Here is a 12,850-nt window from a genome sequence, read left to right on the forward strand (position 1 = left end):
TCTATGATTATACCCTTTTTCTCTCTTTCTTAAGCCTACATACATTGTAAAACACACTGGAACCTGTTTAGAGGTTTTTCCATCTGGACCTCTTTTACTACATATCTGTAGTCTTTTTTGACCATGTGAGCAAATTTTTAAACTGCTAAGCTACACCCTGATGCTCTGCATGCTCTATTGTCTGGCTCTGCCCCACTCTATCGTGAAAGCCAAGCCTACAACTCGAAGCTGGTCGGCGGTGCGTGACCAGGAACTGCATTCAACCTTCCTAGAGCTCTAGAATGCCAATGCTTGCACTATAACAGGAATTTTTACTTCATACTTCATTTTCCCCCTGCTTAACATACTAGCTGTTCAAGGGCTCACCAGCAGGCAGAAACTCTTATAGGAGCCATATCTTCTTTTTTTTTTTTTCAAGTTTTCTCAGGCCCTATGAAAATTTGAGCCCCATATTGGTATACCAAAAAGTTGTTGGGTGTTTTTTTTTTGGGGGGCTCACCAGCCAATTCCCAAATAAATCACACATGGATACTTATTCTTAATTATAAATGCCTGGCCTTAGCTTGACTTATTTCTAGCCAGCTTTTCCTAACTTAAAATTATCCTATCTTTCTTCTGCCTCTGCGCTTTTCCTTTTCTATTCCTGTATACCTTTCTTTGTTTCTTACTCCATGGCTTGCTGTGTAGCTGGGTGGCTGGGGCCTGATCTCCTCTTCCTTCTTGGGCTCCTTTTTTTCACTCCTTCATCTCTCTTCTTGCTCCTCCCAGATTTCTCCTTCTATATATTCTCTCTGCCTGCCAGCCCCGCCCATCCCTTCTCCTGCCTTGCTATTGGCCATTCAGTTCTTTACTAGACCATCAGGTGTTTAGACAGGCACAGTAACACAGCTTCACAGAGTTAAACAACTGCAACACAAACCAAAGTACCACACCTTAAAATACTGTTCTACAACACACACACACACACACACACACACACACACACACTTGAATTTAACGAGTTCACATATGACAAAACAAACAGTATTTGTATTTCTGGGTCTGGCTTATTTCATTTATAACATAATGACTTCCAGTTCAACCTATATTTCTATAAATGTCATGCTTTAATGTTTTTTATAGTAGATTAAAATTCTGTTTTATGTATATACTGAATATTCTTTATCCATTCATCTGTTTATGGACCTCTAGGCTGGTTCTGTTCCTTAGCCATTGTGAGAAGTGCAGAAAAATAAACATAGACATTCAAGAATCACTATGGCATGTTGAATTCAAGTACTTTGGGCAAATATCTTGATGTGGTATAGCTGGGTGGCAGGATAGTTCTAATATTAGTGTTTTGAGAAACTGCTGCACTTACTTCAATATTGTTGCACCATTTTTACAATCATTTTTATATTTACTAATTTTTTGCCTGCATATTTGAATGTGCAGCATGTGCATATCTAGAGCCCTTGAAGGTCAGAATCCCTTGGGACTGGAGTTAGGGTGGTTTTGAGCTGTCCTGTTGAGTCTGGGAATTGAACCCAGGACCTCTGCAAGAGCAACATGTACTCTTTTATTTTAATTAATTAATTTAATTTTTCCCAGACTGATCACATTTCCCCTCCCACCCTCCACTCCTTCCAGTCCCCCCTCAACCTCTCTTCTCCACCCTGCTGCCCATCTATTCCTCCTCCTTTCACTTAAGAAAAGAGCAGCCTCCCATGTTTATCAGCCAGCCATGGCATATCAAGTTGCAGTGAGACTAGGCACCACCTCTCCTATTAAGGTTAGAGGAGGCAACCTGGTAGGAGGGAAGGGTCCCAAAAGCAGGTAACAGAGTCAGAGATAGCCCCTGCTCCCACTATTAGGAGCCCTACAAGAAGACTAAGCTACACAATTGTAACATATGTGCAGAGGGCCTAGGTCAGTCCCATGCAGGCTCCTTGGTTGTCAGTTCAGTCTGTGAGCCCCTATAAGCCCAAGTTAATTGTTTCTGTGGGTTTTCTTATGATGTCCTTGGCCCCTCTGGCTCCCATACTCTTTCCTCCCCATCTCCCACAAGATTCCCCAAGGTCCACATAATATTTGGCTGTGGGTCTCTGCATCTGTTACCATCAGTTGCAGGGGAATCCTCACTGATGACAACTGGGCTATGCAATGATCTATGAGTATAGCAGAATGTCATTAGGAATTGTTACATTGCCTATTTTGCCAGTCATGTTTGGTTTTATCCTAGGTCTCAGCCTCTGGGTCCTGGACCTCCAAGCAGTGTCAAGGGTAGGACACCTCTCTTGGTATGAGTCTCAAGCTGGACCAGTCATTTGTTGGCCACTCCCATAATTTCTGCACCACCTTTACCTCAGAATATCTTTAGGCAGGGCAAATTGTAGGTCCCAAGTCCCTCCAATGGAAGTCTTGCCTTGTTACAGAAGATGGCTGGTTTAGGCTCTGTGTCTCCCATTGCTCGGAGTCTTTGCCAGGGTCACCCTTATAGTTACCTGGGAGTTTCCATTGCACTAGGTTTCTAGCCCTTCCCAGAGATGCCTTTGATTTCAGTTGTCTTTCCCAGTACTGTCTCCCTCCATCCTCCTTGCACCTGATCCCTCCAGATCCCATGCCCACCCTTCATCCATACCCCTCCCCCCATTCACCTGTGATGTCTATTCTATTCCCCTTCACAGTAAGATTCATGTGTTCCCCCTTGATCCTGCGTTGTTATTTAGCTTCTTTGAGTCTATGGATTATAGCATGATTATCCTTTACTTCATGACTAATATCCACCTATGAGTGAGTACATACCACGTTTGTGCTTCTGGGTCTGGGTTACCTTACTCAGGGTCTTTTTTAGTTCATCCATGTGCTGGCAAATGTCATGATGTCATTGTTTTTTAACAACTGAATAATACTCCATTGTGTAAATGTACCACATTTTCTTTTTCCTTTGGTTGAGGGGGTGTCTGGGTTGTTTCCTATTTCTGGCTATTATGAAAAAAGCTACTATGAACATAGTTGAGCAACTGTCTTCTTGTATGGTAGAGCGTCCTTTGGGTATATCCCAAGGGGTGGTAAAGCTGGGTCTTAAGATCGGTCGATTCCCAGTTTTCTGAGAAACCACCATATTGGTTTTCAAAGTGGCTATACTTTGTACAAAGTTTGCACTCCCACAAACAATGGAGGAGAGTTCCCCTTGCTCCATATCCTCTCCAGCATGAGTTGTCCCTTGTGTTTTTCATCTTAACCATTCTGACAGATGTAAGATGAAAACTCAGAGTCATTTTGATTTACATTTCCCTGATTGTAGGGAAAAGGGCCTGGCTAAAGAAACCCACCCTGACCCTGAAGCCCAGAATTAGAGAAGAGTGGCTCAGATAAGACCAGTGAGAGAAACACAGTTTAGCTCAGATCAGAGCCATCTCTGCCCCTGTCCAACTGACTTGTGAAATCAACCAATCACAGAGCAGGACAGCAGAATCCTGGCCCTAGGGCCCAGGACCAGGGAAAGAAACACAGCCTGTGTTTGGGATCTGGGCCAGAGAAATGAACCCTCTGTCAGATGTGGGGTTGGTGAAGATCTTTTCCCATTCTGTAGGCTGCCATTTTGTCCTATTACCAGTGTCCTTTGCCTTACAGAAGCTTTTCAGTTTCATGAGGTCCCATTTATTGTTTATCTTAGTGTCTTCACTATTGGTGTTCTGTTCAGGAAGTTGTCTCCTGTGCCAATGTGTTCAAGGCTATTTCCCACTTTCTCTTCTATCAGGTTCAGTGTATCTGGTTTTATGTTGAGGTCTCTAATCCACTTGGACTTGAGTATTGTTCAAGGTGATAGATATGGATCTATTTGCATTTTTCTACATACTGATATCCAGTTAGACCAGCACCAGTTGTTGTAGATGATTTCTTTTTTCCATTATATAATCTTGTCTTCTTTGTCAAAAATCAAGTATTCACTGGTGTATATTTACTTCTGGGTCTTCAGTTTGATTCTGTTGATCAACTTGCCTGTTTTTATGCCAGTACCATGCAGTTTTTATTACTATCGCTCCATAGTAGACCTTGAAATCAGGGATGGATACTTCCAAAAATTCTTATATTGTACAGAATTGTTTTAGCTATCTTTTTTTTTTCATGTGAAGTGGAGTATTGTTCTTTCAAGGTCTGTGAAGAATTGTGTTGGATTTTGAGGGGAATTGTGTTGAATTTGTAGATTGCTTTTGGTAAAATGGCCATTTTCACTATGTTAATCTTACTGATCCATGATCTTGGGAGATCTTTCCATCTTCTGATATCTTCTCCATTCTCTCTCTTAAAAGACTTGAAGTTGTTGTCATACAGGTCTTTCACTTACTCTTTTGATTAATTTTGGTTGTTAATCTGCTTTGTTAGATATTAGAATAGCTACACCAGCTTGCTTCTTGGGTCCATTTGCCTGAAAAATCTTTTTCCAAACTTTTACTCTGAGGTAATGTCTATCATTGGTGTTGAGATGTGTTTCTTGAAAGCAGCAGGATGGATCCTGTTTTCATATCCATTCTGTTAGCCTGTATCTTTGTATTGTGCATTGAGTCCAATGATATTGAAATTGAAATGATATTGAAAGATATTAATGACCAGTGATTGTTAATTCCTGTTATTTTGTTGGTGGTGATAATGGTGGTGGTGGTGGTGGTAGTATGCGTGTGTGTATGTGTGTGTCTCTTCTTTTTGTTTTGCTGGTATGAGATTATTTATTTCCTGTGTTTAAATGGGTGTAGTTAACGTCCTTGGTTGGAGTTTTCCTATCAATACCTTCTGTAAGGCTGAATTTATGTATAGATATTGTTTAAATTTGATTTTGTCATGGAATGTCTTGTTTTCTCCATGTATGGTGATTGAAAATTTTGCTGGGTATAGTAGTCTGGGCTGGCATCTCTGGTCTCTTCAGAGTCTGCAAGACATCTTTCTAGGCTCTTCTGGCTTTTAGGGTTTCTGTTGAGAAGTTGGATGTAATTCTAATAGGTCTGCTTTTACATGTTTCTTGGCCTTTTCCTTTTATAGCTTTTAATATTCTTTAGTGTTTTGATTATTGTGTGGTTGAGGGACTTTCTTTTTCTGGTCCAATCTATTTGGTGTCCTGTTACCTTCTTGTACCTTTATAGGGACATCCTTTTTTAGGTAGGAAAATTTTTTTCCGTGATTCTGTTAAATGTATTTTCTGGGCCTTTGAGCTGAGATTCTTCTCCTACTATTCATATTATTCTTAGGTTTGGTCTTCTCATAGTGTCCCAGATTTCCTGGACATTTGTGTTAGGAATTTTTTTTAAATTTAGCATTTTCTTTGACTAATGAATCTATTGCTTCTCTCATACCTTCAACGCCTGAGACCTTGTCTTCCATCTCCTATATTCTGTTGGTGATGCTTTTGTCTGTAGTTCCTGTTCACTTACCCAGATTTTTCCTGTCCAGAATGCCCTCTGTGTTTTCTTTATTGATTCTATTTCCATTTTCAGGTCTTGAACAATTTCCTTCAACTGTTTGTTTTTTTCTTGGCTTTCATGCATACCTTAAGGGATTTATTGATTTCCTCCACTTTTTTGTCTTTTCCTCCATTTCTTCAAGGAATGTTTTTTTCATTTCTACTTTAAAGTCCTCTACCATCTTCATAAAGTTGGTTTTAAGATCATTTTTTTGTGCTTCAGTGGCATTGGAATGTTCAGGTCTTGCTGTAGTAGGAAAGCTGGGGTCTGGTGATGCCATATTGCCCTTTCTGTTGTTGATTGTGTTCTTGTACTAGCATCTAGGCATCTGGGTTTGAGATGATTATAGGTCTAGGTGTGGATTCCTGAGTTTTTCTGTGTTGGTTGGGTGTTTCCTTCATTTTTGTTTTTTCTCCGGTCTTCTGGCCTAAGTGACCTAGAGTTCTGACTAGAGAGTCTTTAGGTCCAGTAGGGTGTCTTCCCTGGGGGTTTTGTGGCCTGTTAAGACCTCTGGGGTTTTGGCTGCCAATGTTGCCTATGTGGTTCCAGTATCTGTGTGGTCTCTGGGTTGTAAGCACCTGCTTGATCTCTAGGATTCCTAGTATGGAGTGGCCTTCAGTACAGCAGACATTTTCTGCCAAGGTTGGGGGCTGAGATCAAGAGCCCAGGGAAGGAGGTGCTGCTGTTGGAGGGATGTTGGGTGGGCTTTAAGGAGTGTAGCAGGAGGAGGTCCTGCCTTGGGTCCTTGGATCTAGCCTGGTCTCTGCTAAAACAGAGTCTTCTGCCAAACTTATGGGCTGGGATATAGAGCACAGGGGAGGGGTTGCAGTCTGGGGTTGTTGGGTGGACTTTAAGGAGTATTAGTAGAAGGTGAACAATGTCTTACCTGGGGTCCCTAGAACTAACCTGACCTCCAGTAGGGCAGCTGGAGTTGTGGGCCAGGATATAGAGCTCAGGGAAAGGGTTGCTGTTGTGGCTTGGCTGCACCATTTTACATTCCCCCCATTTTGAGAGTAAAAGTTCCTCATTCTCCACATACTTATTGGTGAAATTATTAAGGCCACTCCATGTAGTTAAAAGGAGATTTATTTAATGGCGTAACTTACAAATTAAGGGATAGGTAGGTCGCAGAGTCTGGGGAAGGTGTATCGCAGTCCAGCGGTGTTCTCTGGAGCTCTGCTCGGTCCACCTCCACTCTCCAGGGTCCCGCAACAGAGAGAGCACCTGCCGATCCAGATCTCGGGTCCCCAGGCGCCTCCCTTGGCCCCGCCTTGTAGGCATGACAGTTGCCGAAGTCTCAATGGGGGTTGGAACTTCCAGATCAAAGCTGGAATGGCTACCCACTACACATTCTCACCAGCATTTGTTGTCATCTGTATTCTTGGTGTCATTCATAGTGGAATGACATGGAATCTCAGTGTAGTTTTAATGTGTATTTCTCTGATGACTTATGTGCAGAAGTTGTGTTTGTAGATGTATCCCTGAGTCTGAATCCCACAATCAGTTGTTCTTTGTATTTTGAACTGTGGTGGTATTTTATAATCATCTGCATCTGCTTCAGAGAGGAACTTCTTTGATGGGGAATGAGAGCTACACTTATCTGTGGGCACAAGGGTGACTATTTAGACTTAAGTTAGGAATTAGGCAGGAGATTCTCCTCTAAGATCCAAGAGCTCACTAGCCTTCATGGAGTTGGGTCAGTTTCTATTATGAGACCTTATTACTCTCTGGTTGAGTGGGCCTTAAGTACAGTAAGACCTCTGTTGGTTAATATCAAGATATTAATACCACTACTGTACCTTTAGGAATATCTCGTCTTGCTGCTCATTGTTGTGGTTCATAAGCATCATAGGCAGGTATAATTATCAGCTGATTCCCTCCCTTGGCTGTGTGGTACTATAAAATCTAGTCCTCATAAAGGAGGCTTCAAATCCTATCCTCTGGGCCCTGTGTCTGAAGTGCATGGTGTCTTCACCAATAAGACTTACCTTCAGCATCTGAGAGGCCACCATGGACAATGGCAATAGCCTATATTATTTGGGAGTCTCTTGAACAAACCTGACTAACAACTTGAAATGGGATTTTTCATGACTAGCACTGGGGGTTTGTTAAACAGTCTATGGCTTTTGGGTATCACATTTTCAGTCCAGGTGATACACACACACACACACACACACACACACACACACACACACACACACACACACAGACTTGTGTATTTGCTTACACTTATATATATTATATGTAATTTTAGGTAAACAAAAATAATATGATTCTTTGTCTTTTTCAACACCCCCCACTTATTGACTTTCCCCTCCTTTCCTCGGGTAACTTCTCAATTCCCCTTCATATTACTCTGTTGTGCTATTCCCATCTCTAGTGCCCCCCACCATGGTACCTTTTTACTTTAAGATTTCTGCAGTTATTCTGGGTTATATACTCGTATCTTAAGATTTAGAGTTAGGAAACACAGTTGAAAGAGAAAATGGGGCATTGGTCTTTCTGGATCTGAGTCACCTCACTTTTTAGTTCTATCAATTTACCTGCAAATTTCATGGCTTTCATTTTCATTACAGCTGAAAAATATTCCATAGTGTGTTTGTGCCACATTTTCATTATTCACTCATCAGTTGAAGGGTATTTAGTTCATTTTCATTTTCTAGCTATTGTGAATAGAATGACTATGAGCATGGCTGAACAAGTATCTAATAAGTAGGATATCAAGTCTTTCGGGCCTATGCCACGGAATGGTATGCCTGGTTCTTATGGTAGGTTTATTGTTAGCTTTTTGAGAATTGTTCACACTGATTTCTATAAATATGAACAGAGATTTCTCAAAAGTTGAAGTAAAAATGGCTAAAAATATCTAAAACACACACACACACACACACATCATCATCATCATCATCATCTTTAACAATTTGAGAAATTAAATCATCACAGTTGGCGGATGTTTCTTTCCCACCAGCAGCTCCCAAATAAACACACTGAGACTTGTATTAATTACAAATGCTTGGCCAGTAGCTCAGGCTTGTTACTAGCTACCTCTTACATTTATGTTAACCCATATTTCTTAGCTGTGCTTTGCCATATGGCTGGGTACCTTTTCTCAGTACAGCATGTCCATCTTGCTTCTCTCTGTGTTTGCTGGCAACTCCCCTGACTCAATCCCTCTTCCTCCCAGCATTCTCAGTTTGAGTTTGGCTGTCCTGCCTATACTTTCTGCCTAGCTACAAGCCAGTCAATTCTTTATTAACCAAGGAGAGTAATATATATTCACAGTGTGCAGAAGAATTATTCCAATTATTAAAACAACTCTGAGATTTCATCTTACCCTAGTCAGAATGGCTAAGATAACAAAACAATTGTCAAATGCTGGAGAAGATACTGGGGGAAAGGTGAACTCACATATACCATTGTTGTTACTCATCCCCTTGTCCCACTGCCCTTTCCCAACCCTCTAATCCACATTCTCTTCCAAATGACCCTTTTCTGCTTTAGTGCCATGTGTATTATCTTCTCTTTCCCTACAAATTCCTTCCCTTAAGATCTCTTCTTCCATGACCAGCCACACTAGTGGAAGCCCATGAACTGTAGACTAGTGGCTGTGGAGCCCCCATGGGACTGGACTAGGCCCTCTGGATATGGAAAAAGGTTGTTTGCTCAAACTGTTTGGGAGGCACCTAGACAGGAGGATCGGGACCTTCCCTGGTGCATGGACAGGCTGTTGGGAGCCTGGTGCCTGCAGTGTGATGCCTTGCGCAGCCTTGGTGCAGTGAGGAGGGGCTTGGATCTGCCTAGGCTCTGCTGACTCCCCATGGGAGACCTTGATTTGGGGGATGTGGGGATGTGGGGTGGCTTGGGAGGAAGGGTTAGGGGGTGGAAGGAGGTGGGATCTGTGGGTGGTATGTAGAGTGAGTAGAAAATTTCTTAATAAAGAAAAATGAAAAAAAAAGATCTCTTCTTCTCCTCTTTGCATGGCCCCTTTTATAGTTCCATCACACAAACAAAACATATATACAAATTTAAATCTAGCGTCTTCATGAGACAAAGCATAGCATTTGCCTTTCTGGGTCCACCTTTCTTTCCGTATCGATTGAAAGTTCCATCTGTTCTGAAAATGTTGTGATTTCAGTTTTCTTTATGTTGAATAAAATTCTTTTGTGTATAATGTACCACCTTGCTTGGTTCACTCTGCTGTTGATGCTCATCTAAATTATTCCGTGTTTAGCTATGATGAAAAGTGCAACACTAAATATAACTGGGCAAGCATCTCTATGGTAGAAGTGAGGATCTTTGAGTGTTTGACCCAAGAGTGATACCTGGGTCATATATCAGTTCTAATTTTAGTTTCTTAAAACATTACTGTAACAATTTCTATGGAGACTGCCCAGGTGACATTCAAGGCCATCAGCAGAATCCGAGTGTTCTTCTGCACCACATCCTTGCCAGCATTTCTTGTGCTTTATTTTAATTTTATTTTCCTGGTGAGTAAGAATGCTGAACACTTTCAAGTATTTATTGGCCATTGTATTTATCCTTTTGAGAACTGTCCATTCAGTTCTTTAGCTCATTTGTTAATTGGAAGATTCTTTTCTGGCACTGATTTTCTCCACATTGGGAAAATGTTCCTCTTGGACAACTGCATCCCAGTCCTTACTTACTTACAGTACTTACATATGGGTCCATGAATTTTTTTTTAATTTTGCCCCTGATTTCTTTGGTGACCACATATTTGTGTAGTTTCTGTGGTTTCTAAAGCTACTGCTTTCTATTTTTTGTTTAGTGTGATAAGATATGGTAAATTGTATTTGTGTGTGTGTGTGTGTGTGTGTGTGTGTGTGTGTGTGTGTGTGTTTGATAAGACTTGCTTTATGGCCTATAATGTGAATAATTTTAGAAAAATTACTAGAGCTGCTGAGAAGAATGTACATTTAGTATCTGTTCAATGAGATAGCTGTTAAATCTAGTGATCTGAAGTTTCTATGTTGATGACCTATCTAAAGATAGAAGTGGGTCGGTGAAGTCACACAGTCACATAATTACTGTGTCAGGACCTGTGTGACCCTATCTACCTATCAGTATTTCACTTATGAAATGAGGAGCCCCAAAATTCAGTACATGTATATTTGCAGTTATTACATTTCTTGATTCTGTTGCCTTTATTAATTTTAATGACCTTCTTAGCTCTTCTTACTATTGGTTTGAAATCTGCTTTACCAGATGTTAGAATAACTATTCAAGCTTATTGACTTCTGTGTAGCTAGAGTTTTCCTGCCTGGCCCACAGTCAGGACAAATCTCTCTCATCCACCAGTCCCACAGCCGCTCAGACCCGACCAAGTAAACACAGAGACATATTTGTTACAAACTGTATGGCCATGGCAGGCTTCTTGCTAACTGTTCTTATATCTTAAATTAATCCATTTCTATAAATCTATACCTTGCCACGTGGCTCATGGCTTACTGGCATCTTCACATGCTGTTTGTCATCGTGGCGGCTGGCAGTGTCTCTGACTCAGCCTTCTACTTCCCAGCTTTATTCTCCTCCTTGTCCCGCCTATGCTTCCTGCCTGGCCACTGGCCAATCAGTGATTTATTTATTGACCAATCAGCAACACACTTGACATACAGACCATTCCACAGCACTTCTATTTACTTGTTTGATAGACTAACTTCCATGCTTTGACTCTTTTGTACTGACTAGTTTTATGTCAACTTGACACAGGCTAGAGTCATCAGAGAGGAGGGAGCCTCAATCGAGAAAATGCCTCTATAAGATCTAGCTGTAGGCAAATTTGGAAGGCATTTTCTTAATTAGTGATTTATGAGGGAGGGACCAGTCCACTGTAGGTGATTTCACCTGTATAATGTTGGTCCTTGGTTCTATTTAAAAAAAAAAAAAGCAGACTGAGCAAATCATGAGGATCAAGCTAATATGCAGCACCTCCTCCATGGCCTCTGCATCAGCTTCTGCCTCCAGGTTCCTGCCCCGTTTGAGTTCCTGTTTTGATTTCCTTTGATGATGAACAGCAATATCAGAGTGTAGACCAAATAAACCCTTTCTTCCTAACTTGTTTTGGTCATAATGTTTCATCACAGCAATCATAAACCTAACGAAGTCAGTCATCTTGCCAGTGGTATATGGTTCTCAGAGACAACAAATAGTAAGATGTTATTTTTAGATCAGTTATCTCATTTGCATCTTCTAAATGGTGAATGGGGCCTCTTTGCATTTAAGGGTACTATGGGGAGGAGTTTGTGAATTCTTGCAGTTTCCTCGATGGCTTTTCTGGTTGACTGGATTGTTGTATCTTCTTTACTTTCTTCCTTGTTCCTATTATGAAACTACTGTGCTTGACATAGATTCCTTCTTACCTCCTTTGTTCACCTATTCATCATGAAATTAATTCTTCCCATCCTCTCATGATGAAGACTGTCCTTCTTCCTTCTCTGTATATAATACTCCTTTTAAGTACTTTCTGCAGTGCTTGCTTGGGGGTCCTGAATTGCTTTCGTTTGTGCTTGACTGGCTATATGCGTATTTCTCTGTAAATTTTAAAAGGCAGCTTTGCTGGATATAACAATCTTTGTTTACAATTATTTACTCTCAGGGCTAAGAATGTATCATTTGATGCTTCCTAAACTTGTAAAGTTGCTGATGAGAGACTTGATGTTATACTGGTGTGTTTTCTCTATAGTCGAGGTGACATTCCCTTACAGCTTACAGTATTGTCCCTTGCATTCTGTTTTTGATGTCTTGCTGTGATGTGAGGTAGAAAGATTCTTCTCTGGTTATACCCACTTAAGTTTATAAATGCCTCGTGTGTAGATGTCCATTTCTCTCTTGGGTTTTGGAAATTTTCTGCAATCATTTCAGTGTCTAATTTAGTTTTTTGTGTCAACTCCTTCCCCTTGGTTCTTAGGTTTGGTGTCTTGAACATATCCCAAAGTCTCTGCTGGCCACTTAACCCTTCCCTGTCCACCATTCTCATGGCTGCCATGTTAAGTCAGCGCACGTAAAGGGCCACTCCCGAGTACTTTTCTGCACAGAGGATTTTGTAGCTCTTGCCTCAGCTTACGTTTTTCTCTGAGTAACTGCCTTTGTTTTCCCACTAATTGTTTGTATGTTTCTGATATTCTTTGGCCCTTTAATTCATAAGAATCATGACTAGCCGGGCGGTGGTGGCGCACGCCTTTAATTCCAGCACTCGGGAGGCAGAGCCAGGCGGATCTCTGTGAGTTCGAGGCCAGCCTGGGCTACCAAGTGAGTTCCAGGAAAGGCGCAAAGCTACACAGAGAAACCCTGTCTCGAAAAAACCAAAAAAAAAAAAAAAAAAAAAAAAAGAATCATGACTAGTTGGGACTCTTCTCCACAGGTCACAAAGAGGCAGTTTCTAATCTCCCTCTTAA

The 12,850-nt window shown here is 41.2% G+C and overlaps 1 protein-coding gene across 13 annotated transcripts in view; it reads left to right on the forward strand.

Moving 5' to 3' along the window:
• Positions 1 to 12,850, forward strand: part of Cfap20dc (CFAP20 domain containing) — a 242,116-nt gene that overhangs the window by 111,375 nt on the left and 117,891 nt on the right. The window lies entirely within an intron of this gene.

This window comes from Peromyscus californicus, unplaced genomic scaffold (genome assembly GCF_007827085.1).
Source record: "Peromyscus californicus insignis strain IS unplaced genomic scaffold, ASM782708v3 Scaffold_12__1_contigs__length_115047231, whole genome shotgun sequence".
In the NCBI taxonomy this organism is placed as follows: Eukaryota; Metazoa; Chordata; class Mammalia; order Rodentia; family Cricetidae; genus Peromyscus; species Peromyscus californicus.